Consider the following 25112-nt stretch of genomic DNA (forward strand, 5'->3'; position numbering starts at 1 on the left):
GAATAATGTATTATGAAAATTGATTTAACCACACAGACTCATTGAAAAGGCTTTAGGGATCTCCAGGCACAACTAGGAGGTGCAATAGATAAAATGTAGGTACTGCAGTCAGGAAGGCTCCTCTTCCCAAGTTCAACTTCTGCCTCAGACACTTACTAGCTATGTGACTCTGGAAAGTCATTTAATCTCTCTCTGCCTTGGTTCCTTCATCTGTAAAACTGGGGCAAAAATAGTATCTACCTCAAAGGGTTATCATAAGAACCAAATATTTTGATATAGCTTTTGGTTATTAGCTCTAACCACTTTGGGAACCCCATCCAAAAATACTAAGGATCGGACCCCCTTTCATTCCCTTAAATTTCCTGTAATGCTGCCTGATATCTTACAAATAAATCTGGGGACAAGAACTGAAGGATTAGGTGAAGGAAGGCTTTTGGTATTGTCCTTAGAATCTTTGTTCACCTTCTGGTCTTTATTGTAAATATCTGCCAGCAACATTCTGGTCAACTCAAAAGTTCAGATCTTGCTGCATGTATTTATATTCATGGCACCGAAGAGATTGATACATCTTCTTAAATGATTGCCTAGGATATGGACAAGGAGAGGGGCTAAAAATTGGGTGAGTAGTAATTCTCATGAATAAATGGAAAATATGAATTATATTTATTTAGACACAGATATAGAATGCCAGGCCTGCAAGGGATACTCTAACCCAGTTCTCAAAGTCAGATCCTCTAATCTCTTGTTCTTATTCAGTCATGTCCAACTTTTTGTGACCCCATTTGGGTTTTTCTTGGTAGAGATACTAGAGTGGTTTGCCAGATCATTGTATAGAGGAGGAAACTGAGGCACAGAGCAACTTGCTTGCCCAGGCTCACATAACTAGTAAGAGTCTGAAAGAAAGATTTGAACTCAGACCTTTTTGACTTCAAGTCTTATCTTCAGACCAATGTGTCAACCAGTTGTAGGGTAAGAATCAACAATCTGACAAGAGTTAAAATAATCTTTAATCAGATAATTGATTGGATCTAAGGAAAGGATCAGTCAGAATAACAGTCTTAATCCTGGCTAGAGGGCTTCAGCTGGATATCTAACTCAGTAAAGTTCTCACTGTAAGACTGATGCCGGACTCTGGGCTTGGAGGAACAGCCAAAGTAACTGATTATTTTCTAGTACAACTTTAACACAAACACATTCTCCCTTCAATGAAAACAAAATTCAAAACAACCAACAAAAGGGACAACAACTGAGTAAATTTGCTCCAACAATGCATGCTGTGAGTGCAGTGATTATTTAATATACCATTGCAAATGAGATCCATTGAGATGTCTTCCCAGGTTGTGTGACTGACAGCAGCCAGAGGGACAGAGCACAAGCAGCTAAAGAGACTTATTCCACTCCCTCCTCACTGTCCATCAGTGACACATAAATCAACATGGGTTACTTTTGAATGTGAAATATTCTGGAAGTTCACAGGATCATAAATTTAATTGTAAAGAGAAATTTGAGGCCAATAAAGTACAGCTTCCTTTATTTTACAGATAAGGAAACTGATGAATAGAGAACTAAAGTGACTTTGCCAGGGTCACAGCAAGTTGGAAAGTATCTTTGATTTTTTTTAGCAAGGCAAATGGGGTTAAGTGACTTGCCCAAGGTCACACAGCTAGGTAATTAAGTGTCTGAGGCTGGATTTGAACCCAGGTATTCCTGACTCCAGGGCCAGTGCTCTATCCACTGCGCCACCTAGTTGCCCCCCACTATGCCACCTAGACACCCGGTATCTTTGTTTTTTAACCCAGATCTTTCTAAGACCAAGTTCAATATTCTAGCCATACCCCACACTGCCTTCTTAAACAATCTTTGAATAGAAGTAAAAAGTGGCAAAATATGTTTTTAAATCATTAATTTAGTACAATATATTTTGAAATGCCCATTTTGTTTATATGTTATCTTAAAAACTGTACTAAATTTTAATTTTTATTTGGACAAAATAGAAGTTAATATTATTTGTATAGATTATCTTATGAAAAATGTAGGTTGGCATTCTAATTTTTTTCTAAAAAGACAGCATTGCTACATTAAATTTGGAAAGCACTGCCTCAGGCCATGTGAACCAAAAGAATTTCAGTCTTCCCTAGTAAGGGAAAGGTTTACCAGCTGATGTGTTCCAGCAGATGTTAGCAGAGAGCAACAAATGGCCCAAAGGGACTAAAAACCAGTAGATGGTAGCAGAGGGTAGCTCATCAAGAATTCAGCTACGGACCATCAGAAATAGCTAGAAGAGATTACTCAATGTCCAAAGAGAGTAGAGACATAATACTCAACAGAAAGCATCAAAGAGCAGCATAATGACATCATCAGAGTACACAGACACTTCTGTAGTATCAGAGATGTGAGGTGCCCCAACAACAAATTTGACCTGCCCACACATGTTCCTCTATTCCTGACTCTTCATGCATGTACCTGAGCCCCATATGCTCTGTAGATGAGTATGTGTGTAGGTATGTCTTCCTTAGTGAAAGTATGGGAACCTATGAAAGATTGTATCTCTGAGGACATAGGAGGGAGAAATATTATCTTTTCACTTAATTTACTATATTATTTGATTGAATGTCTTTTGATTGAAACTAGTTTATCCTGACAGATTACTTTCCATGGGGGGGGGGGGGGGGGAAGTAAGATTGGGGGGAAAATTGTAAAACTCAAATAATATCTTTAATAAAAATAAATTTAAAAAACTAGTCTATCATATCTGATTAACTTGAAAAAAGCAACCACATCAGTAGGGGCTCAGGAGTTATTTTGGGTGCTAGATCTCAGGTGAGAGGGCTCAGTGTGCTCTATATATATACTGTAGAAGTATCAACAGTCAATTTTCCGAGGGAGAGGCTGGACTAGTAGCCAATGTTGAGTTTAACTGAAAAATGGTATAGTATAAGTTTTACCCTGTAAAGAACATTCATTCTAGGTTCTAGTACCACTTATGCCACTAGCTAGCTGTTTTACCTTGGTCATGTCACTTCATCCTTATAAACCTCAATTTACCTATCTGTAAAATCAGGATTTATGATACCCGTCCTGCCTACTTCATAAGACTGTTGGGAGAATCAAAGGACAAAATGGGTATGAAAAGGCTTTGAGAAATAAAAACTGCTGTACAAATATAGGATAGCATTAAGTGGATTTGTGGCTAAATTCTAGTAAGCCAGAGGAGGCTTCCCAGAGGAAATGAGCTTTGAGCTGTTTCTTAAAAGACAGGGAGGATGAAGGGAAGTGAATGGAATGGGAGGCTGCTTTACTCAACCAGTGACTGCTACCTGAAATCTTCCTTTGACTTTAAAACTATGTCAGGGGCCCAATGGATAGAACACCAGCCCCGGAGTCAGGAGGACCGGAGTTCAAAAACGATCTCAGACAATGATTACCTAGCTGTGTGGGCTTGGGCAAGTCACTTAACCCCACTGCTTTGCCAAAAAAAAAAAAAAACCTTTGTCAGGTTCAAGTACAAATTATTCTAATGTTCCTCTTCAGCTATTTACACCCTAGTCTAAATGAGTTTATAAGATTTTTTTCCCCTGAGAGCAAGAGTTGATTGGAGAAGGGGGAGTGGAAGGGAGATAAGGGAGTATTATTAGAGGAGATTATTAGATGGAGCACCTGCCTAGAATCAGGAAGATGCATCTTCTAAATTCAAATTTGGCCTCAGACACTTGTTAGCTATGTGAACCTGGACAAATCACTTTATGTTGCTTGCCTCAGTTTCCTTATCTGTAAAATGAGCTGTAGAATGAAAGGGAAAATAACTCCACTATCTTTGCCAAGAAAACCCCAAATGGGGTCACAAAGAGTCAGATATAAGTGAACAACAAAAACATCAGGAAAGAGAGGCATTCCTTCTATGAGGAGGAAATCAAGAATATCTTTAATTTTCCAATTCTGGCCTGATCCCAGGCCTTTGACTTCCTTTTCTTCTCTTCTTCCCCTCCACTTTCAATCTCAATTCCCATGCTTCACTTCCATTCACAACACCCTCATCCTCTCCCTCCCATCCAACCTCCTTCTCCCTCCAGCAACCTGTTCTGTAAAGTCTGTTACCTAGGATGAAAAGCTCCCCTGCTCCTCCTGCTGCCTGGAGGCTGAATGTCTCCCACCCTCTCCCAAACATCCCGAGAGGATTTGAGGATTTCTGCCCATTCAGTCAAAAAGCTGTTCCCCAGAGAACTGTATCCAATCCAAAAGGGAGCTTAAAGCTTTGCCTCTTTAAATGGGAAATGATTGAGTCTTAATCTTACAGAGTAAAATTCAACTGCTTTCTATTAATAGTCGATAATCTTTTCCACTCCCCAACTCCCTTTTCCTCTTCCTCTGCTCATGTACATCACTTTCGAGAGATGACTTCCCCCTATCTTCCAGGCTTCTACTGATGCTCTCTCTCCCCTGAAATTAAAACCCAAAGAATATACTCCTTGGATCAGTATTGATGTTAACTTCTCCAGAAGACAGAGATAGAATGAAACACACTAAGAACAACAATTTTAAAAGACTTATGATGGAAAATACCATCGATATCCAGAAAAGGAACTGTGGAATTAAAATGAAGACCAGAGCTTATTATCTTCAATTTTTAAAAGTTGTCTTATGTATTATGTCATTTTTTTCTCCAATATTTTCTTTCTTGCATTTGGATTTGATTCTTTTCTCTCAACGTGATCAGTATGGATCTAAAAAACAAAAAGGAAAAGAAAAGAAATGGGGGCAAAATAAGATAGAATTCTGCTGAGCTCCACTTCCTAGCCTCACCCCATGATGACATCAGAGGAATTTACCAGTCCTCCAAAGCTCTAGCTCCTAAGAATTCCATGTCCAACTTCTCTCTGGAATCTTAGTCCCTAAGGAAACTCCATCTAAATGATTTGCATCCTTATTCTCCCTCCACCTCAGCCCGGATGCCCTTCTTATTCTATGTACTTTTTTCTTTTTATCATTTATTTAACAAACATCAACAAATACAGACATTGAGATAGTGAGAGAGAGAGAGAGAAAGAGACAGAAACAGAGGTAGAGACATAGACAAAGGAAAGGGGGAGAGAGAGAGAGAGAGAGAGAGAGAGAGAGAGAGAGAGAGAGAGAGAGAGAGAAAGAGAGAAGAAGGGAGCTTGTATAAGAAACTGGCTAATTCACAATTAATAAATATTAAGTATTTATTATATGCCAGCACTGCATAAATAAGGGTTAGAGATACAAAGTAAAAATATGCTCTTCCCCATGAAGCTCACATTCTAATGAGGGGAAAAATTCATCAGTTAGCCACTGACATACCAGATGTATGGAATGAAAATGGGAAGTTGCCTCAGGGGAAGGCTCTAGAGGAGGTAGAGACCGGAGAAGGCCTCTAGCAGAAGGTGGTATTTGAACTGAGTCATGAAGAAAGTCAGGGAAGCTATGGTTTAGAGACAGATCTGACTGGCCCTGTCCCAGGCCCTCTTTTCTTTCAGTGACATCACCAGCTCACCTCTCTTTTACTGTGAGAGAATCTTGTCTTAAGGTTGATGGCTGCTGATCAGAATGGTGGTTACTGTAGGTTGGGTGGTTATGGCAATTTCTTAAAATAAGACCACAATGGAGTCAGTTGTTCAATCGACTCTTCCCTTCACTTGAACACTTAAAGGTCATTGTAAGGTTAATAACTGGCCTAATTTCAATATTGTTGTTTCTCAGGGAATAGGGAGACCTAGGGAAAGAGAAAGACAAGGGAATAGCCAGTTGGTGGAGCAGTCAGATCATATACAATATTTATTGATTTTTGGAACCTCAAAACAATTACAATAATAACATCAAAGATCATTGGTCACAAATCACCATAGCAGATATAATAATATTGAAAAGTTTGGAACATTGAGGGAATTATCAAAATGTAACATAGGGACAATGTGAGTTGGAAAAAATGTTGCTGTTAGACTTCCTCAATACAGGGTTGTCAGAAATCTTCACTTTGTAAAAAATACAATGCTTGTGAAGCATAATAAAACAAGGTATGCCTGTAATAATTTTACAGGAAAAATTCACAATTTATAATACAATTTCACATATATAACCTCATTTGAGTTTTACAATTCTGTAAATTAGCTATGATAAATATTATTATCCCCATTTTACAGAAAGAGAAATTGTTCTCCATTTTACAGATGGAGAAATGACTTGCCCAAGAAGAAACAGTTAATTAGCAGCAAATTAAGGATCAGATCCCAATTCTCTTGATACCTTAGTCCTGCCTCTTAATTTTTTTCATATCTTGAACTTCAATTCTTCCTGATCATATCACTTTCCTTTAAAAAAAAATCCTGAAGGAGAGCAAGGTGGTAAGAGTGGAAAGAGCACTGACCCAGGAATCAAGAGGACTTGAATTCAAATCCAGTCTCAGATACTTACTAGCTCTGTGACCCTGGGTAAGTTACTTAACTCTGATTGCCTCAGGGAAAAAAATCCTGAAAAATCTTTTTTCCAACCCTTTTGTCACAACCCCAAACTAGTAAGAATAAATTGACTAAGGCAACTGGTTATAATCTACAGAGCCCTCCGTTATAGTAGCCAGGAACCCCAAATCTTCACCAAATCCTTCTATCACCTCAAGATACCATATTAAACTTTTCCTTTCTTTCTCAGTCAAACTAGAAAATGTTGGCCACATTTTAAGCCTTTACTTCCTTTCCCCTTACCCACTCCTCAACCTATAACAATTCAACTCTTAAATTGAAATTGCTCTGGCCAAAATTACCAATAATCTCCATATTGTTAGACCTGATGGCCTTTTCTGAATGTTCATTCTTGATGAGCAGCTAGATGGTTTAGTAGATAGAGTGCTAGGTCTGGAATTTGGCCTCAGACACTTTCTAGTTCTGCAACCCTGGCCAAGTCATTTCACCCTGTTTGCCTCAATTCCCTCAACTTTAAAATGAGCTGGAAAAGGAAATGGCAAACCAATCTAGTATCTTTGCCAAGAAAAATCCCAAAGATGGTCACAAAGAGTTGAAACATGACTGAAAAATAAATAAACAATATTCTTCTTGACACCTCATGCCACATGGGAACATAGTTAATCATCCTCCTCTCCTCAGTTATTTGGGTTTTCACAACACTTCTACCTATTTTGTGTAATTTTTCCCAATTTTCTTTGCTGACTCATCATGCATATCACACAAACCCCCAACCATGGGTGTAACCCAGGGCCCTGTCCCAGGTCCTCTTCTCTCTTTACCTCCTTTCTTTCAGTAATAACACAACCTCCTATGGGTTTATCATCTCCATGATAGTGACTCCAAGAACTAGATATCTTGCCCTATTCTCAATAAGTTCCAGTCCCTCAGTCTATTGAACATTTGAAACTGGTGTCCCAGAGACATCTTCAACTCAAAATGTCCAAAACTAAACTCATTATTCACCCCTTCAAAAAAACAAACAAAACAAACCAACCCTCTTCTCTTCCAAACTTTACTATTTCTACTGTAGTGTAAACACTGCCATTATTTCAGTATCTTACTATATAAACTTTATTATCCTCAACTCTTCTTTCCCTAACCCCATCTGGTGCCATCATTCACTAACCTTATTATTTCTATTTCCACAATATCTGTTCTAACTGAAGCATCTCACTATTCCTGTAGCTACAGCCTCCCTCCAACCCTCATTTCCTCTCATGTACACTAGAGCAATATCGTCTTAATTGGTCATTGGCATAATTGGCCATTGACTCAAGTCTATTCCAATTCATTCAGTTGCCAAAGTGATAAATATAGACTCAATTTGGTTTTCAAAGCTCTTCACAACCTGGCTCAAACCCATCTTTGTACATTATTATAAATTACTCATTATTAATTAGCAGTCCAACCAAATTGAGCTTCTCTTTGTTCAATCCATTTACTGTCTCTGATCTTTTTATTAGCTGTTTCTCATTCCTAGAATGAATTTCCCTCACATTTACTTTATAGAATCCCTTATTTCCTTTAGTATTCTGCCTAAACATCACCTCCTATAACAGTGGTGGGGAATCTTTATTCTACCAAGGACCATTTGGATATTTATAATATCATTGGCCTGCTATATTTGGTCATACATTTAATTAATTCACTGCTAAAAATCTCCCAGATTTATTGAATTTTGAGTCCTGTCTGTGGTTGCCATGGCAGCACAGAACACAGGTCTTCTACCTCTGGCCAGTCAGACTTTCCTTTCCCTTCCATAAGAAGACTTTCCTGATCTACCCAAACTGCTTTGTATTTAATCTGTGCCTGCTTCTAGATTCAGGGTGATTTTTGGGCAAGTCACTTAACTTCTATGCTTCAGTTTCCTCCACTGTAAAATGAAGAAAAATAATAGTATCTACCTCCCAAGATGGTTGTGAGGATCAAATAAAATAATTTGTAAAGGGTTTTGCTCTGTACCTCTGTACCTAGAATTATTCTAGATATACTGAGATACTGTTATTATCATCATCATTAGTATAAATATGTTGTCTCATCCAAGAGCAGGGAACTAATGCATTTATCTCTTTATACAGTGTCTAACAAAATGTCTAGTTCACAAAGAAACTTAAGAAAAATGTGTAATTGATTATTTGATTGACTAAGTTAACCTAAACTCCTAGAATGACCTCCACCAGGGTAATCCTTTACTATTGATATCCCAAGCTCACTCTACCTGGGGCTAAGCATTTATTCTTAATTAGATATTGGGGACCATTTAGGGTAAAAAAGAACCAGAAGAAACGTGATATAGTGAAAGAGTGATTAACTTAAAGTCAAAAGACCTAAGTTCACATCCCAGCTCTGAAACTTTCTAGCTGGGTCACCATAGGCAAATCACTTCTGGCTGAGTCACAGTTTCCACATTCATAAAAATAGTATTAATACTAATATGGTATAGCTGTGGGGTAAAACCAGACCAAATAAAACTTTTACAGAATAAAGGAAAAAAAAGAATGTTACTAGTTGATAATCTATATAGCATTTCAAAGTTTTTAAAATACTTTACATACATTAGTTATTTTAGTCCCACAAAAACTCTATGACAGGGGCAGCTAGGTGGTATAGTGGATAAAGCACTGGCCTTGGAGTCAGGAGTACCTGGGTTCAAATCTGGTCTCAGACACTTAATAATTACCTAGCTGTGTCGCCTTGGGCAAGCCCCTAAACCCCATTTATCTTGCAAAAACCTAAAAACAAACAAATAAAAAACTCTATGACATAGATACGACATTATTATTCCCATTTTATAGAAGAGAAAGCTGAGACTGAGAGAAATTAAGATGCCAGGTTCACACAGCCAGTATCATAGGTGATTTTTGAACCTATCTTCTTGAAACCAATCTAGTACTCAGAACTTGTTCAAGTTTAGTTTCTAAGCAAGTCTATTGTGATGCAATGGAAAGAGTACTGAGTTTGAGATCAAAGTACTTTCTGTTGTTGTTAAGTTGTTTTCTGTCATGTGTCACTCTTCATGACCTTGTTTGTGTTTTTCTTGGGAAAGATACTGGAATGATTTGCCATTTCCTTCTCCAGCTCATTTTTCAGATGAGGAAACTGAGGCAAACAGGGTTAAGTGACTTACCCAGGTTTACACAGCTAGTAAATGTCTGGGGTCAAATTTGAACTCAAATTCCTGACTCCAAGCCTGACATTCTGTCCACTGCATAACCTAACTACCTGTGTGACCCCCCAGGCAAATCATTTAACCTTTCTGGCTTCTAATTTCCCCTAAGTCTATGATTCTATAAAATTAATACCATCCTAGACTTTATTCTGTTGATGAGCTATCTGTCTTCCTAGATTAAAAATTTATCCTCAGTGTGACTCTCCTCCCTTCTCCTTCCATCCAGGAATTACAATTTCCCCCTTCCTTTTATCTTTCCTGAATAAGACGACAGGATGTTAAATGACCTCTTTCTTCATGGCTATGAATTCCAGCTCAATGGCCTGCCACCCATCCTGGTCAGGGTGGTAACCTAAATATGATCACAATTCTATAAACAAAGGCTTGGAACTCCCATTCCTTGCATAATGTGGACTGGGAATCAGGTTCCATTTATTATTTAATTGAATGCTGAGTATTTCAACATCTTGATAATATTAGTAATCAAATAATTGGTAGTTTATCTCTATTTTATAACATATTCTCAACTTAAAAACTTTTCTACTTAACTGTCAATCAGCAAACCTTTATTAAATATTTATTCTGTGCTGGTCATTGTGCTAGATGCTGAGGTACAATTATAATGATTGAAGCAATTTCTAATGAAAAGCAGCATGGAAGATAGAGAGGGATATATGTATGTACCTATAGAATAAATGTAATAGGAATAAATGAAAAAATAGTTAAAAGGTAGTTTGGAAGGGGAGGTAGCAAGATGACTCAGGGGTAAGAGGTCTGGGCCTGGCATTAGGAAGAACTGAGTTCAAATTTATCATTAGATGCTTGATAGCTCTATGACCTTTGCATGGGCAAGCCACTTAACCTCTGTTTACCCAATCCACTAAAGAAGAAGATGGCAAACTACTCCAGTATATTTACCAAGAAAACCTTGCTTGGGGTCATGAATAATCAGACCCAACTGAACTATTAAACAACAGTTTGAAAGGGTAAGCACTACCAGTTGAGGTAACCAAAGTCTTCATGTTGAAAGTGGTATTTAATATGCAGCTTAAAGGGATAGAAGATTCTATCAGGTGGAGAAGGAGTGTATTCTAGGTATGGGAAACCACCAGGAAAAAAGGCACAGTGGCAGGAGGTAGAAAATCATGTATAAAGAATAGAAAGAAGGCTAATTTGGCTTGATGGAAGAATACATCAGGGGGAGTAATGTTTAATGAGGCTAGAAAGATAGTCTGGGGCCAGGTTGTGAAGGGCTTTAAAAGTTAAACAGAGTTTATATTTTATCTTAGAGGCAACTGGGAACTGCTAGAGTTGATTGAGTAGGGGAATCATAAAGTCAGGTCGCCATTTAAGGAAAATTACTTTGACAGCCAATGTATAGCATGGACTAGAGTGGAGAGATTGCTGATGTAGGGCAACTAATTAAGTAGCTGTTGCAATAATCCAGATGAGAGGTGATGAGGGCCTGAACTGAAGCAGCGACAATATGAGTAGTAGAGAAGGGTTAGGATTTAAGAGATGTTATGGAGGTAGAAATGGTAAGATTTTATAACTGATTGGACAGAGAGGGTGAAGATATGAGTATAACACCAAGATTATGAATCTGGGAGACTAAAAGGATAGTGAAAACTTTAACAAAAATTGGGAGTTTAGAAGAGAGCACAGTTGTCTTTGGGAGGGGAAGTTCTAAATTCATTTTTGGACACATTTAGTTTGAGATGTCTCTAGAATATCTAATTTGATGACTAACAGATTTTGCTATCTTATATTTAATATAATCTATATAATCATGTCTTACATGATTGTATGTATATAACCTATATCATCTTAGGAGGGGAAAGGAAAAGGAGGGAGGAAAGGAGAAAATTTGGAACTCAAAAGTTTATATAAGCAAATGAATCTTAAAACAAAATAAAAAAGAATTTCTAGTTTAAAATGTCCAGTTGGCAATTGGAGATGTCGAAATTAAGCTCAAGGAAGAGATTAAGGATAAATATATACATACATACATAGAGATGTATGTCCACATGTATCTGTATAATTAAACTCTTGAGAGCTCATGAAGTTATCAAGAGAGATTATAGATAGATGAAGGCCCAGAAGAAGCATAGATGATAAGACAACAATGAAAATGGAGAAGAAGCAGTCAGAGAAGAGAGAGAGCAGCAGCATGAAAGCCAAAAGAGGAGAAAGGATATAGGAAGAAAGGGTGGCCAGCAGTGCCAAATACAGCAGGTAGAAAGGAAAGGTTAAGGATTGAAAAAAGACCACGATATTGGCAATTACAAGATCATAGTGACTTTGAAAAGAGCATTTTCAGTTGAGTGATGAAGTTTAAAGCTATATTGACATGAAGAGATTAGAGGGACCTTAGAGAGTACCTGGTCCAATTTGTTCATTTTTCAGATGAAGAAATGAAGTACCAAAGAAGACAGGTCACTAAGTGTTAAATAGGCTTTACCTTGGGAGAAAAAGGATTCAAATTCAGGTCCTCTGACTCCAAATCTAGAGTCATCATTGTCTTTATAAAAAGAGTTCTTGACCATTCCCCAATTGATAAATGGTCAAAGGATTTGAACAGGCAGTTTTCAGATAAAAAAATCAAAGCTATCACAATTAAATAAAGAAATATTTCTAAATCATTTTTATTAGTGAAATGCAATTAAAATGATTCCAAGGTAATACCACACACTTATTAGATTGGCTAAGTCAGAAAAGGAAAAATGATAAATTTTAGAGAGGATATAGAAAATTGGGACACTGATACATTGTTGGTGAATATATGAACTGATCCAGACATTCTGGAGAGCAATTTAAATCAATGCTCAAAGGATGATCAAACTGTGCCTATACTTTGACCTGCAGTGCCAGTACTAGGACTGTATCCCAAAGAGACCATAAAAAAGGAAAAAACCATACTACATGCATAAAAATATTTACAGAAGCTCTTTTTATGGTGGCAAGAATTTGAAAATTGAGAGGATTATCCATTAATTGAGGAATGGCTGAATAAGATGTGGTATAAGAATGTAATGGTGCTATTAAAAATAATGAGCAAGTAGAATGCAGAAAAAAAACTAAGACTTACATGGACTGATGCTAATTGAAATGAGCAGAACCAGGAAAACATTTTATAAAAAACATTTTGGGGGCGGCTAGGTGGCGCAGTGGATAAAGCACCGACCCTGGAGTCAGGAGTACCTGGGTTCAAATCTGGTCTCAGACACTTAATAATTACCTAGCCATGTGGCCTTGGGCAAGCCACTTAACCCCATTGCCTTGCAAAAAAAAAAAAATTGGGGGGGGGGGGTTAATCAACCAAGAATGATGAAATATTCAAGGCAATTCCAAGGGACTTATGTTAGAAAATGGTATCCTCATTCAAAGAAAGAACAGATAGAATTTGCAGATCAAAACATACTATTTTAACTTTCTTTATATTTTTGTGAGTTTTTTCACTTTTAGGCTATTCTTTCACAAGACTATTATGGAAATATATTTTACATGATCATACATATATAACCTATATCAAATTGCTTACCATTTTAGGAAGAGAGAAGGGGAAGAGAGACAGGGAGAAAAATTTGGAACATAAAAACTCTGTAAAAATGAATTTTAAAAATTGTCTCTACATGGAAAAAATAAAATACCATAATCACATTAAAAAGAGTACTTGAATATTTTTTAAAGCAACACTTCCCTCTCCTTCCTCCCAATTTAACAGGAATCATGATTTGGATAGGCTGATAGTCATGAATGAAAGCTGTAGCTGTTGGTTAAATAAATAATTAGAAACAAGAACAACAAAAATCTATTTAATTCTATGCAAATTAAGGAATGTTCTCAACTGAATTTGACTCATGCCAGCCCCCTGGTAGTTTAGTTCAATACTGGAACAAAATGAGACATTTATAGATCATTCAATAATTAACAAAAGACATTTATTTAGTCATAGCAGGAAAAGGATATTTATCAAGGATTGGCACTGAGGACATTTCAAGCTAATTCTGTTGAAGGAAGAAATTGTTTGCATTACCAATTGTAATCTATGGCCAAATATCAGAAAGCAAGTCTTTTGTACCTCATGACCCTTTTGTATCCAGGTAATGAGAAAGTGCCAACAACAGTCTGAACCTTTTGTCCAATGAACCTTCCAAATCTTAAGAATCTCAATACCTTTTTTTAAAGTTTAAAAAAAATTTACTTAAGTGACTTGCCCAAGATCGCACAGCTAGGTAATTATTAAGTGTCTGAGGTCACATTTGAACTCAGGTCCTCCTGATTCCAGGGCTGGTGCTCTATCCACTGTGCCATCTAGCTGCCCCATCTCAATACCTTTTAAGGAAAAACTAGCCTAACTTGCTTGGGGGTGGGAGGATAGGGGGGAAGAGGGATAGGGAAAGGTTAGGATATTGATCCTAGAACAATGGATTAGCCAATTCTTCTTCCCTAATATGTTATTTTTCCTGTTCCTCACTCCCTTATCCATTTCTGGGTCTTTGCCCAGGTTGTCTACCCGCCATACCTGGACTGTACTCTCTCCTCATCTCCAACTCTTAGAGGCTCTCTTTACCTTCAAAGCTCAACTCAAGCATCTCTTTCTTTCTTTCTTTCTTTCTCTTTCTTTCTTTTCCCTTTCTTTCTGTCTTTCTTTTTTTTCCTTCAATTTTTGCAAGGCAATGGGGTTAAGTGGCTTGCCCAAGGCCACACAGCTAGGTAATTATTAAGTGTCTGAGGTCAGATTTGAATTCAGGTCTCCCTGACTCCAGGGCCAGTGCTTTAACTGCATCACTTTCAATATGAAGTCTTTTCCTATCCTCCTTCACTTAGTTGTTAGTGCCTTCTCTCTCTCTCTCTCTTCAAATTACATAATGTACATATATACAAGTATATGTATACACATACATATATATTTATATAAAGTACATATATATGTACATATTGTCCTCTCTGATAGGGGAGTTGTCTTAAAGACGAACATTCTCATTTTTGTCTACGTCTATGTCTTATTGTTCAGTCATTTCAATTGTACTTGACCCTCAGTAGGTACTCACCACATTTGACTGATCAGATTGACAAATGACATTGTACTGTGATTTTGCTTATATTCTAATATTTGGGAATTCTGCTGGGAACAGAATTTTTCCACAAAAAGAAACATAAAGCAAAAAAACAAGTTGTGCCCCATTATGATGAAATTCAAGAGGAGTAGTATTCTGGCTCTTTTACTGTAATAAATCCTGAGGGAAGTGGGGAAGCCCCCAGGGTCTCTGGTGAATGTCCCAGTTTGGTCTTTGTCCAGTGATAATAATCCATTTTCTTTGATTTACTCTGTGTAAATGGCAATGCTCTGGCCAAGCTGTGAGTAGGGGGTGGGGGGAGGGGGGAAGGAAAAGGATCTCATAAAAGCTTTGAGAGATTTATAAATAGAGTTAAAAATGACAGGATTGTTTTCCCACAGTTTGGTTCCGTAAATTTAGGTGGGGGTAGCAGGAAGGAGACTTGCCCTCAGCATGAAAATCTCCAGTCATGCCTCAGTCACCACCTGCTTACATATCCCTCTGCTGCCTAGATGATGACTGTTAAGTCATATGCCTGTTCCTTCCCCTCCCTCCTCAGTTTTCTCCTCCAGGCTTTAACATCAACCACCATCAATGATAGACTGTAAGGTGCCTGTCTTGGGCTCTGACCCTGAGAGAACCCAGGCTTCCTCAGGCAATTATCTTATCCAGAGCAGCACCTACAGAAACAAGAGCCAGGCCCCTGGAGTCCTGGGACAGCTGAGCCCTGGATAGATGTGACAGAAGGATCACAGGATTGTAAATTTAGAGATGGAAGGACCCCAGAGGTTTCTTGTTCTTTTACTTAGTTTACAGATGAGGAACTGAAACCCAGAGATGCTAAATGATTCACCTCATAGGATCATAGAGGAAGATAGAGCTGGAAATGACCTCAGAGGCCGGCTAATCCAACTCTTTCATTTTGTAGATGAAGGATCTGAGGTGAACAGAATTTAAATGACTTGCCCCAAATCCCACAGATAAGTAACAGAAGTGAAATTTGAATCCATGTCCTCTGTCTCCGATTCTTTCTTTGGAGAGATGTTCCATTGAGTTATTTCCTCCAAATATGGAAATCTCCTACCTTTGTATGGGGGATTTGGTAATAAAGCAACTTGAAAGTCAGAAGGCCAATAGCAGTATTCTAGAAGGGATGAGGTTGATTCCTGGTAACTGGAATTGAGAGAAGTCAAAGGAAGATCAGGCTGAAAAAGGAGTGGAAAAACCTATTTGGAATCATCAAATGGTAAACTCACAAGAAAAGAGATAGTCCTCTCTGATGACTTCATTAGATCATGGCTTGTAGGCCTGGAAAGGGTTCATAGATTAGGGGTTCAAAGAATGTTTTGTGTCATAGACCCCATTGGCAATCTGGTGAAGTCAATGACCCCCTTTTCAGAATGTTTTTAAATACATAAAATTAAATATATAGAAATACAAAATGAAAAGATAATATTGAATGAAAGATATCCAAGTTCACAGACCCCTTTGAATTCTATCCATGGACTCTTTGGGGCAGGAGTTTGGGGATCTGCTATCTTGGACCTGCTGACTTAGACCAGAGAAGCATTATGAAATAGAAGAAAGACTACTGAACTTGAAGTCAGGAAAGCTTAATATTAAACCCCACTTCAGATATTTATTGGGCAAATCATTTGACCTGAGACTCAGTTTCCCCATCTGTGAAATGTAAAAGCTAGACTTGATGACTACTACTGAACTTGAAGTCAGGAAAGCTTAATATTAAACCCCACTTCAGATATTTATTGGGCAAATCATTTGACCAGAGACTCAGTTTCCCCATCTGTGAAATGTAAAAGCTAGACTTGATGACTACTACTAAACTTGAAGTCAGGAAAGCTTAATATTAAACCCCACTTCAGATATTTATTGGGCAAATCATTTGACCTGAGACTCAGTTTCCCCATCTGTGAAATGTAAAAGCTAGACTTGATGACTTCTTCAATAACAGTATCTTCAATAATAGCACTTACTTCTCAGTTCTCTATTTTGAGAGTGGACCCAGACTGCTTACTAAGCTTCTCTCTGTCCAAACTTAGTCTCCATGAACTCTCTGGGACACCTTCTCTTTTCAGCTCCTTTTTTCTCTATTTTCCATCCTTTAGAATATAAGCTTCTTGAGGGCAAGTACTGTCTTTATTTTTGCTTGTCCTCAACTTGGCACAATGGCCAACACATAGGAAATCCTTAAATTTTTGTTACCCATCCCACAACCATCTCCCTCACAGTAGACTAAAGACCTTGGAGATTCTGACCAATTAATATGGGAATGTGAGTGGCCCAAAGCCCTGATCATAATTACTCTTGTCCTGGTCTCTTGAAAGTGTAATGGAGGAATAGCTAGGTAGTAAGGTGGATAGAGGTCTAGAGTCAGGAGCTCCTGAATTCAAATCCAGCCTCAGACACTTACTAGTTGAATGACTCGACTATGGCAAAGTAACTTACCTTTTATTGAAGGAAGGAAGCATGGAAATGGAAATGTGAGTAATGAGTGTTGCACAGTTACAGCTATAAGGTTAAAAATTAATCTTGTTCTTAGGGAAGAAGTGGAGAAGAACAGGGGCATGAGGCTAGGAAGGCATAGGGATAGGAGGTGGGAGTAAACTAAGGTTTCCTAAGAACATTCACAGCTGTGTTGCTTCTGGGATCAAATGTGTATTGAGTCAGAGAGAGAGATTGGAACCTCCCTTGGGGAGAAGGACAATAGGGAAAAGGAAAAATTGAAGATCTGGAAAGATGGGGAGGGTAATGGAAGCAGGGGAGCCAAGACAGGATGGGAGGGAGAGGGAAGGGAAGAGGAGCCTTACCCAAGTCCTAGTACCAAGACTCAGCACTTCCAGCTCTGTAAGGCAGTATTACTTCAGCCCCATTACATCTCTAACTGGAGACAAATACTGTACCATTAATTTAATTTTATTTGCATTTCAGAGTTATTTCAAAGGACTAAATTGAGGAAAAGTTGATTGAGAGTGTTCTGGAGAATGGACTCTGAGCTTTTATGAATTATGGCAAGCAGTTAGCTCACAAAGGACACCTTCAAAGAATACTTGAAAACTAACATTTGTTGGCTTGGGAGCCAGAAGGAGACAAGGTCTTATGGTTAGGCCTCCATGATGCAAATGCTTTGTTTGAGCAGACAGGATTCTTTCTCTTATACCCAGGTCTCTAATGTAATTCTCTCTGTAGCTTTTCAATAATAGATAAATAGATCCAGGACTCCAAGAAAAGTCAGAAACTAGCTAGTCCAACTCCCTCTTCTAACAGGTAAGGAAACTGAGGCTCAGTAGGGGTCAGAGGTGGGATTTGAACCCAGCTCCTCTGATTCTAAAGCTAATGCTCTTAGATGCCCTCTGATAATAATGATGATAGTCAGAGGGCCACCATCAGTCACCTTGACCTATGTTTTGCTACTGGACCCTGATGGCTCTGGAGGAGAGAGTGAAACTGATGACTCTGCATAACCCTGCCTCACTTCAATCCAACTCACAAGACATCAACCCACTGATGTCACTATTGCTCTTCAAGAACAAAGAACGAACAACAATAATTGATATTCAAAAAATGCTTACTTTGAACCAAGCAATTAACAATTATTATTGAGCTCCATGACATTCCTGGGAAAGAAGTGCTCCTATCATCCCCATTTTATAGTCTAGGAAACTGAGTCAGGCAGAGGTGAAGTGACTTGCCCAAGCTTACACTGTTGGTAAGTGTCTGAGACTGGATAATGATAATAATAATAGCTAACATTTATAAAACATTTATTATATTTCAAGCACTGTGCTAAGTGCTTTATAATTATTATCTCATTTGATCCTTTCAACAACCTGGGGAGAAAGATATATTATTAGCTCCATTTCACAGATGAGGAAATTGAGGCCAACTCTAAGCCCAATATGCTATCTACTATACTAACCTAGCAACCTCATGATTAACTCTACCTAATTATTATTAGTTCTCAAATCGTCCTGCACTTATGGAATCATGGAATATTGAGACAGAGTAATAGCAACCATCATTTTTGCAAGGTTATAATGTGTGCAGAATGCTTCATATAAAGACTTTATTTCACTTGATCCTTAGCACAGATTCTGTGAATAGGTACATTAAGCATTAATATCCTCATTTTAGGGCAGCTAGGTGGCACAGTGGATAGGGTGCTGAACCTGGCAACAAGACTCATCTTTTTCAGTTCAAATCCAACCTCAGCCACTCACTGTGTGATCCTGAACAAGGCACTTCACCCTCTTTGCCTCAGTTTCCTTATTTGTAAAATGAGCTGGAGAAGGAATTGGCAAATTACCACAGTATCTTTGCCAAGAGAACCCCAAATGAAGTCACTAAGTCAAACAGAAACAAAAAGAACAACACCACCAACCATCCTCATTTTATAGATGAGATAATTCAGGATCAGAGAAACTAGGGGAATTCCTCAGTCATATAGTTACTGAGTTTTAGAGTTAAGGTTAAAATCTGAATCTTTCCTGCCTCCAAGTACAGTTTTTTCTCCACTACAACTTGGGCCTTGCACATTTCAAAGAAATATATAAAGTGCTGCATTGATTGCCAAGTGTTGGCAATTGGTAACTTGCCAACTGTATTCACATTATGAAACTCTTTTAGCCAAAATAAATGAATGAGTCTGTATCCGTGTATCAATTTGTTGTATTACCTTTCAAACAATGAACAACTGCTCATTTACTATATAACACTTCTTTTTTGGCTCAGGTTGCTTTCCTTAAGCATTGAGGGAGAGAATTACCAGGTTAATTATCCAGCAGAAAGGTTTTATTAGCTGATTGCAATGTTAGAAGCATCTAAGTAGCTGTGGTTCATGGAGGACTGAACTAGAGGCAATAAGATCTGAATTTGAATTCTGCCAAAAATGAAGTCATTTGCCAAGTCATCAGCCTCGTTTTTAAAATGAGGGGATTGGACTCAATGATCTCTAAGATTTCTTCCAGTCAGTGATATCCTGAACCTCCCTGAACCAATGAGCATTTTCATCTTTGAAATCAGCAACTGCAACAGATAAGGGCTCAATTAATTATTTTTGTTGGTTGTCTAGACTTAGGAAAGTGATAGAGAAAATGTTAATAATGCAGATTAATATAGATTTTTCCTTTGAGATTATTAAACATTTCCCTGTACATCTCTGCTTCTAGCTCTAATTCTATGGTTTTCTCTTCTTTATTTTTTTGGGGGGAACATCTCAACTAGTTACCTGATGGCTCTCCACTAATTTCTACTAGCCCATGTCTTGTCAAATACTCTCTGGCTAATTTATAGCATGTTGCTGTTTAGTCATGCTTAGTTCTTCATGATCCCATTTGGGATTTTCTTGGCAGAGATACTGGAGTGCTTTGGCATTTCCTTCTCCAGCTCATTTTACAGATGAAGAACTGGGGCAAATGGGTTACATAGCTAGAAAGTATGTGAGCAGGATTTGAACTCAGGAAAATGAGTCTTCCTGACTCCAGGCCTGACACTCTATTTACTGTGCTGCCACCTAGCTGCTCAATTCACAGAGACAGATTCTTTCTAATAAACTGCAATTTCCTGATGGCCATTAGGGGGATGTTGAGCATGCAAAAGTTTCAGCTGTTTCTCCCTAACCTGGTTGCCACACAGAAAATTAAACTGCTTTAGTTAACCACTTGATGATCAAGTTTTAATTTAATGTAGGAAATGTCATGGAATATTGCTCAAAATATTAAAATGTAAAATTTGCTATTCATATGAAACTCTTAGTCGCTACCCTGCATGAGTCCTTCATTCTCTCAGATCACTTCCCATTGCATTCATAAGGATTGATACTTGAAGGGGCGGCTAGGTGGCGTAGTGGATGAAGCACCTCCCCTGGAGTCAGGAGTACCTGGGTTCAAATCCGGTCTCAGACACTTAATAATCACCTAGCTGTGTGGCCTTGGGCAAGCCACTTAACCCCATTTGCCTTGCAAAAACCTTAAAAAACAAAAAAAAATTGAAAAAAAAAGTTTGATACTTGAGCAAGTTATGATTTCATCATTTTTAATACCATGGAATTAAATACAAAAAAATATGTAAAACCTCTTGATAGGCTCTCTCTCCACCTCAGCCTAGGGTGGTTGAAGGTTTTCAACCTGTGCACACCTGCATTTTTTAGAAAACAGGAATGAAGGAGAATTAATTTTCTCTATCTCTACTAAAAGATTCAAGGAAAAGTATGGAAATGGAAGCTCATGTTCTTTGTCAGTGCTTTGACTATAGCTGAGTCATTGCTGCTAGTTTCTTGACCTTTAGAAGATTAAGTCTCCTTGGTAAAGGAAGGGAAAAGTGAAAAGAATATCAGAGAAAAGTAGAGAAATGGGCAAAAAGGGGTGCCATGTATTGATACTGCAGCTTTTAACCTGTGTCCTTTCTTTGAGATCAATCACTTGTCTTTGAAACTTGGAGCTGACTGGATACTGAGTGAATACAAGTTACCCCTCTTAGCAAAGCATACTCTACTTCACCTTTACATCCCATCCAGGCTGTCTTACAATCTTCTTTTTGTTTTTTGTTTTTGTTGTTGTTGTTGTTTTTGCAAGGCAAATGGGGTTAAGTGGCTTGCCCAAGGCCACACAGCTAGGTGATTATTAAGTGTCTGAGACCGGATTTGAACCCAGGTACTCCTGACTCCAGGGGAGGTGGTGCCACCTAGCCGTCCCTGTCTTATAATCTTCTTGGCAAAACTTACATGAGTACTCTTTCCCCATCTCTAATCTTTACCCTTATTTCTTGCTGCAGAGGGGAGGTTTCAAATCAATTATGCCATTGTTGTTTAGTTGTCTCCAACTCCTCCTAACCATTTTTGGAACTTTCTTGGTAAAGATACTGGAGTGTTTTAGCCATTTCCTTCTCTATTTCATTTTATAGATGAGGAATCAGGCAAACGGGATTAAGAGATTGGCCTAAAGTCACACAGCTAGTAATAGTGTCTGAGGCTGGAATTGAACTCAGTTCTTTCTGACTCTGGTAGAAGCTAGGTGGCACAGTGAATAGAGTGCTGGGCCTGAAATCAGAAAGTCTCATTTTGATGAATTCAAATCAAGCCTCAGATGCTTACTAGTTGTGTGACCCTGGATAAATCATTTAATCCCATTTCCCTCAGTTTCCTTATTTGCAAAAGGAGCTAGAAAAGGAAATGGCAAAACCACTCTAATATCTTTGCCAAGAAAATTCTGAAATAGGATCACAAAGACTTGAATGTGGCTGAAGTGACGAACATCTGACTACTTGCTGTTTCACCCACTTAGAAACCCATGAAGAGACAATAAATATTTAATCTTTAATCTTTTGTGTGAGGAAGTCAGGTGAATTCAGTGGATATTACCTTGATTCTAGAGTGAGGAAAAAATGAGTTCAAATTCTGACTCATATGTTATAATTAATTGCAAAATTCTTGCAAACCTTAAAGGTTAGCTATAAGGCATCCTGTTTCAGACATTAATAAATGTCTGAAATAAATAAAAATTAATTAATTAAAAACAAATAAGTTACATAACACTGGGCAATTCATTTAACCTCTTTGCATCTTAGTTTCTCTATTTGTAAAATGTAGTTAATACTTTCCAGTGTCACAATGAGGATCAAATGGAATAATATATGTAAAATTATTTGTATACCTTAAAACATTATAAAAAAATTAGTTTATGTTATTGTTGCCTTACCTGACATGAATAAAACAAAATAGTTAACACTTATAAACAAACATAAAGTTGGTATAACATCTATCTGCCTGACTTGAAAAAATATATATGTAATACACACATGTGTATATATATATATATATATATATATATATATATATATATATATATATATATATATATCACAATGACAGAATACAGGTCTTCAAAACTCTAGTCTAAAAATATTACCAAAGCAATTACTTTGCTCTTTTGAAAAGTTGCTGCCTCTTGGTATAGTCCAATTTATTCATTTTCTACAGATCATTTACAAAGGATGAAGTTAACTGATTTACTCAAGTTGTATACTGTTAATGACTGCAGTGAAAAGGACTAAGATTATCTCTCTCTTTTTGTGTCTCAATTAATTTTTCCAGTTTCAACATTCATTTTGGGAATGTTTTCTCTTTCCCATCCTTCCCTCACTCTATTTTAAGATTGCTAGTAATCTGATATAGATTATACATGCACACTGAGATTATCTTTCAAGGCTATTTCCTGAGTCTTTTTCTTTATTGACTTTCTACCCTTACTCTTTATTATTCTATAAATTTGAATGCATCCCAGTATTGCCTCTACCCAGATAATAATAATAATATTAATAATATTAATATCAATATCCAGCATTTATATTTCATTTGAAGAAGCTGGGTGGCAAAATGAATAGAGCTCTGGGCCTGGAATCAGGAAGCCCTGAATTCAAATGTGGCCTCAGATATTTACTATCTGTGTGACCCTGGGCAAGTCACTTAATCCTGTTTACCTCAGTTTCTTCATCTGTAAAATGAGTTTGAGAAGGAAAAAGCAAACCACTCCAGTCTCTTTGCCAAGAAAATTTCAAAAGAGGACATCAGATTGAATAACAAAAGATCTCTCACAGCCAGCAAGCCAAAAACAGAATCATTATCTTTTCCCTTAAGTCTGACTTTCCTCTAAGATTCCCTTTTTCTATTTAGAGCACCACCATCCTTCCAGACATCCAGGTTCTTAAATTTGGTGTCAATCTCCTTTTTTTTAAAACTCTCCTTTCCATAGACATTTAATCTATTGCCAAGTGTTATTGATTCTACCTATAGCTCTAAGCATATAGTGTAGCACACACTAGGAGATTAATGAATGCTTGTTGACTTGTTGAGATACCACAACATATTTGATATCTATTTGTACAAAATTAAGTATTGTAAAGAAAAATAACTTTGAAAGATTTAAGAACTCTAATTATAGTAGTGAGAACTTGTAATTCCAGAAGGCCTATGAATTTTTTAGTCTTTAGTTTTTGAGGAGGCTTGCACTTAAATTTAATTTAGGTGAGGCAGAGTTGCACATTGACTCTCCTTTCCATCAAAGTCCAGTACTAGGACAAAAGTCAGGAAGAGTGGCCTTGCAATGGATGTAGTGGATAAGCTTGGAGTCTTCACTGACCAAGGTCTAAGGTTCACTACAATGCCTGCTTTAGTTGCCTTCCTAACCAAATTGTTCTTATTGACCCATTTTGCCAGGTAAAGTCTTCATATAGTTGAAGTAGATATCCCTTTGACTCACCTATGGATTTGAGTTCTGCTTGTTACCCTCAATTTGGTTTAGCCTGTCTTCCTGAGACCATTTACCAAGGTGTTGCCAATATTGCCCTTGGTACAGTTGGGTGAAGGTGGTCACCAGAGGGTGTTGAGCAGCCCTGAAATAAAGCTTGGCAAGCCCTCCCAGAACAGCTCATACATCCCAGACTTCACTCCTATACATACTGCTTTCCAGGACCCCTGTTTTGTACTATCTTCCTTTATTAGAAGGGAGGCTCCTTGAGAGGACATATTATCTGTCTTTTTGTTGTATTGTATCCCTAGCTCCTAGGACAGTGCCTGCCTAATAGTGAAACTTTATGAATGTTATTGCTTGTCTCACCCTTAAATTTAGGTGACTGAAGATTGATATAAGAAGAATGTGACCTGCCTTCAATATAGTCTTGTGAGTTTGAGAGAATGGGAGATCCTGAGTCATTTAGGGAGAGCTGACTAGAAATAGGAGTTTCTATATTAGAGAAGATAACTACAGACTGCCAGAACACCCAGACCTGGAGAGAATTGTTTAAACAGTGCAGAAATAAAAGATAAAATGTTTAATTAGCAGTCCTATAAACTACCATCTTTATTGTACATATTTTCATATTTGTTTGCTTGTTGCTTTCTTCATTAGATTCCTTCTTTAAATTGTAAGCTCCTTAAGGGCAGGGACTATCCTTTTATCTGACTCATAGTAGGCAATTAATAAAGTACTTTTTGACTGACTGATTTTGTCTTGATGTTTCAAGCAACAAAATTTCAATAGTGTATAGCCTAAGTTATTAGTGCTGTTTCTTTTAAAATTTTCTGTCAATGGGAATTAGTAAGTCTTTTGTGTTTAGCATTTCTTTTTTCCCAAGCCTGATCTCCATTGTACAGTGAATCCCCCTTCCCACAATGGGGGAGGGTAGCCCTGCCTGTTTCTTCATCTGTAAAATGGAGATAAAATAATAGCATTTATCTTCCAGATTGTGGTGAGGATCAAATGAAATAATATTTGTAAAGTGTTTTGCAAGTCTTAAGGCATTACATAAATGCTAGCTATTTTTAGCTATTATTATATTTAATGATGAAAAAACACATTAAATGTTTATATAGCTTTTTGTTGTTCATCTGTGTCC

At 37.6% G+C, this 25112-nt stretch overlaps 2 long non-coding RNA genes across 4 annotated transcripts in view; one reads left to right on the forward strand and one right to left on the reverse strand.

Annotated features, from left to right (window-relative positions):
• The window catches only part of LOC141523557 (uncharacterized), a 67975-nt gene that overhangs the window by 28886 nt on the left and 13977 nt on the right, over window positions 1–25112 (forward strand). The window lies entirely within an intron of this gene.
• The window catches only part of LOC141523556 (uncharacterized), a 43907-nt gene continuing 20553 nt past the window's right edge, over window positions 1759–25112 (reverse strand). Inside the window, exons 2-3 of the long non-coding RNA XR_012478507.1 lie at window positions 5513–5731; window positions 1759–4721 (exon numbers count right to left, since the gene is read on the reverse strand). This is a non-coding gene — a long non-coding RNA (uncharacterized LOC141523556). The remainder of the gene's footprint in view (window positions 4722–5512; window positions 5732–25112) is intronic.

The sequence above is a fragment of the Macrotis lagotis genome, chromosome 5, assembly GCF_037893015.1.
Source record: "Macrotis lagotis isolate mMagLag1 chromosome 5, bilby.v1.9.chrom.fasta, whole genome shotgun sequence".
Classification (NCBI taxonomy): Eukaryota; Metazoa; Chordata; class Mammalia; order Peramelemorphia; family Peramelidae; genus Macrotis; species Macrotis lagotis.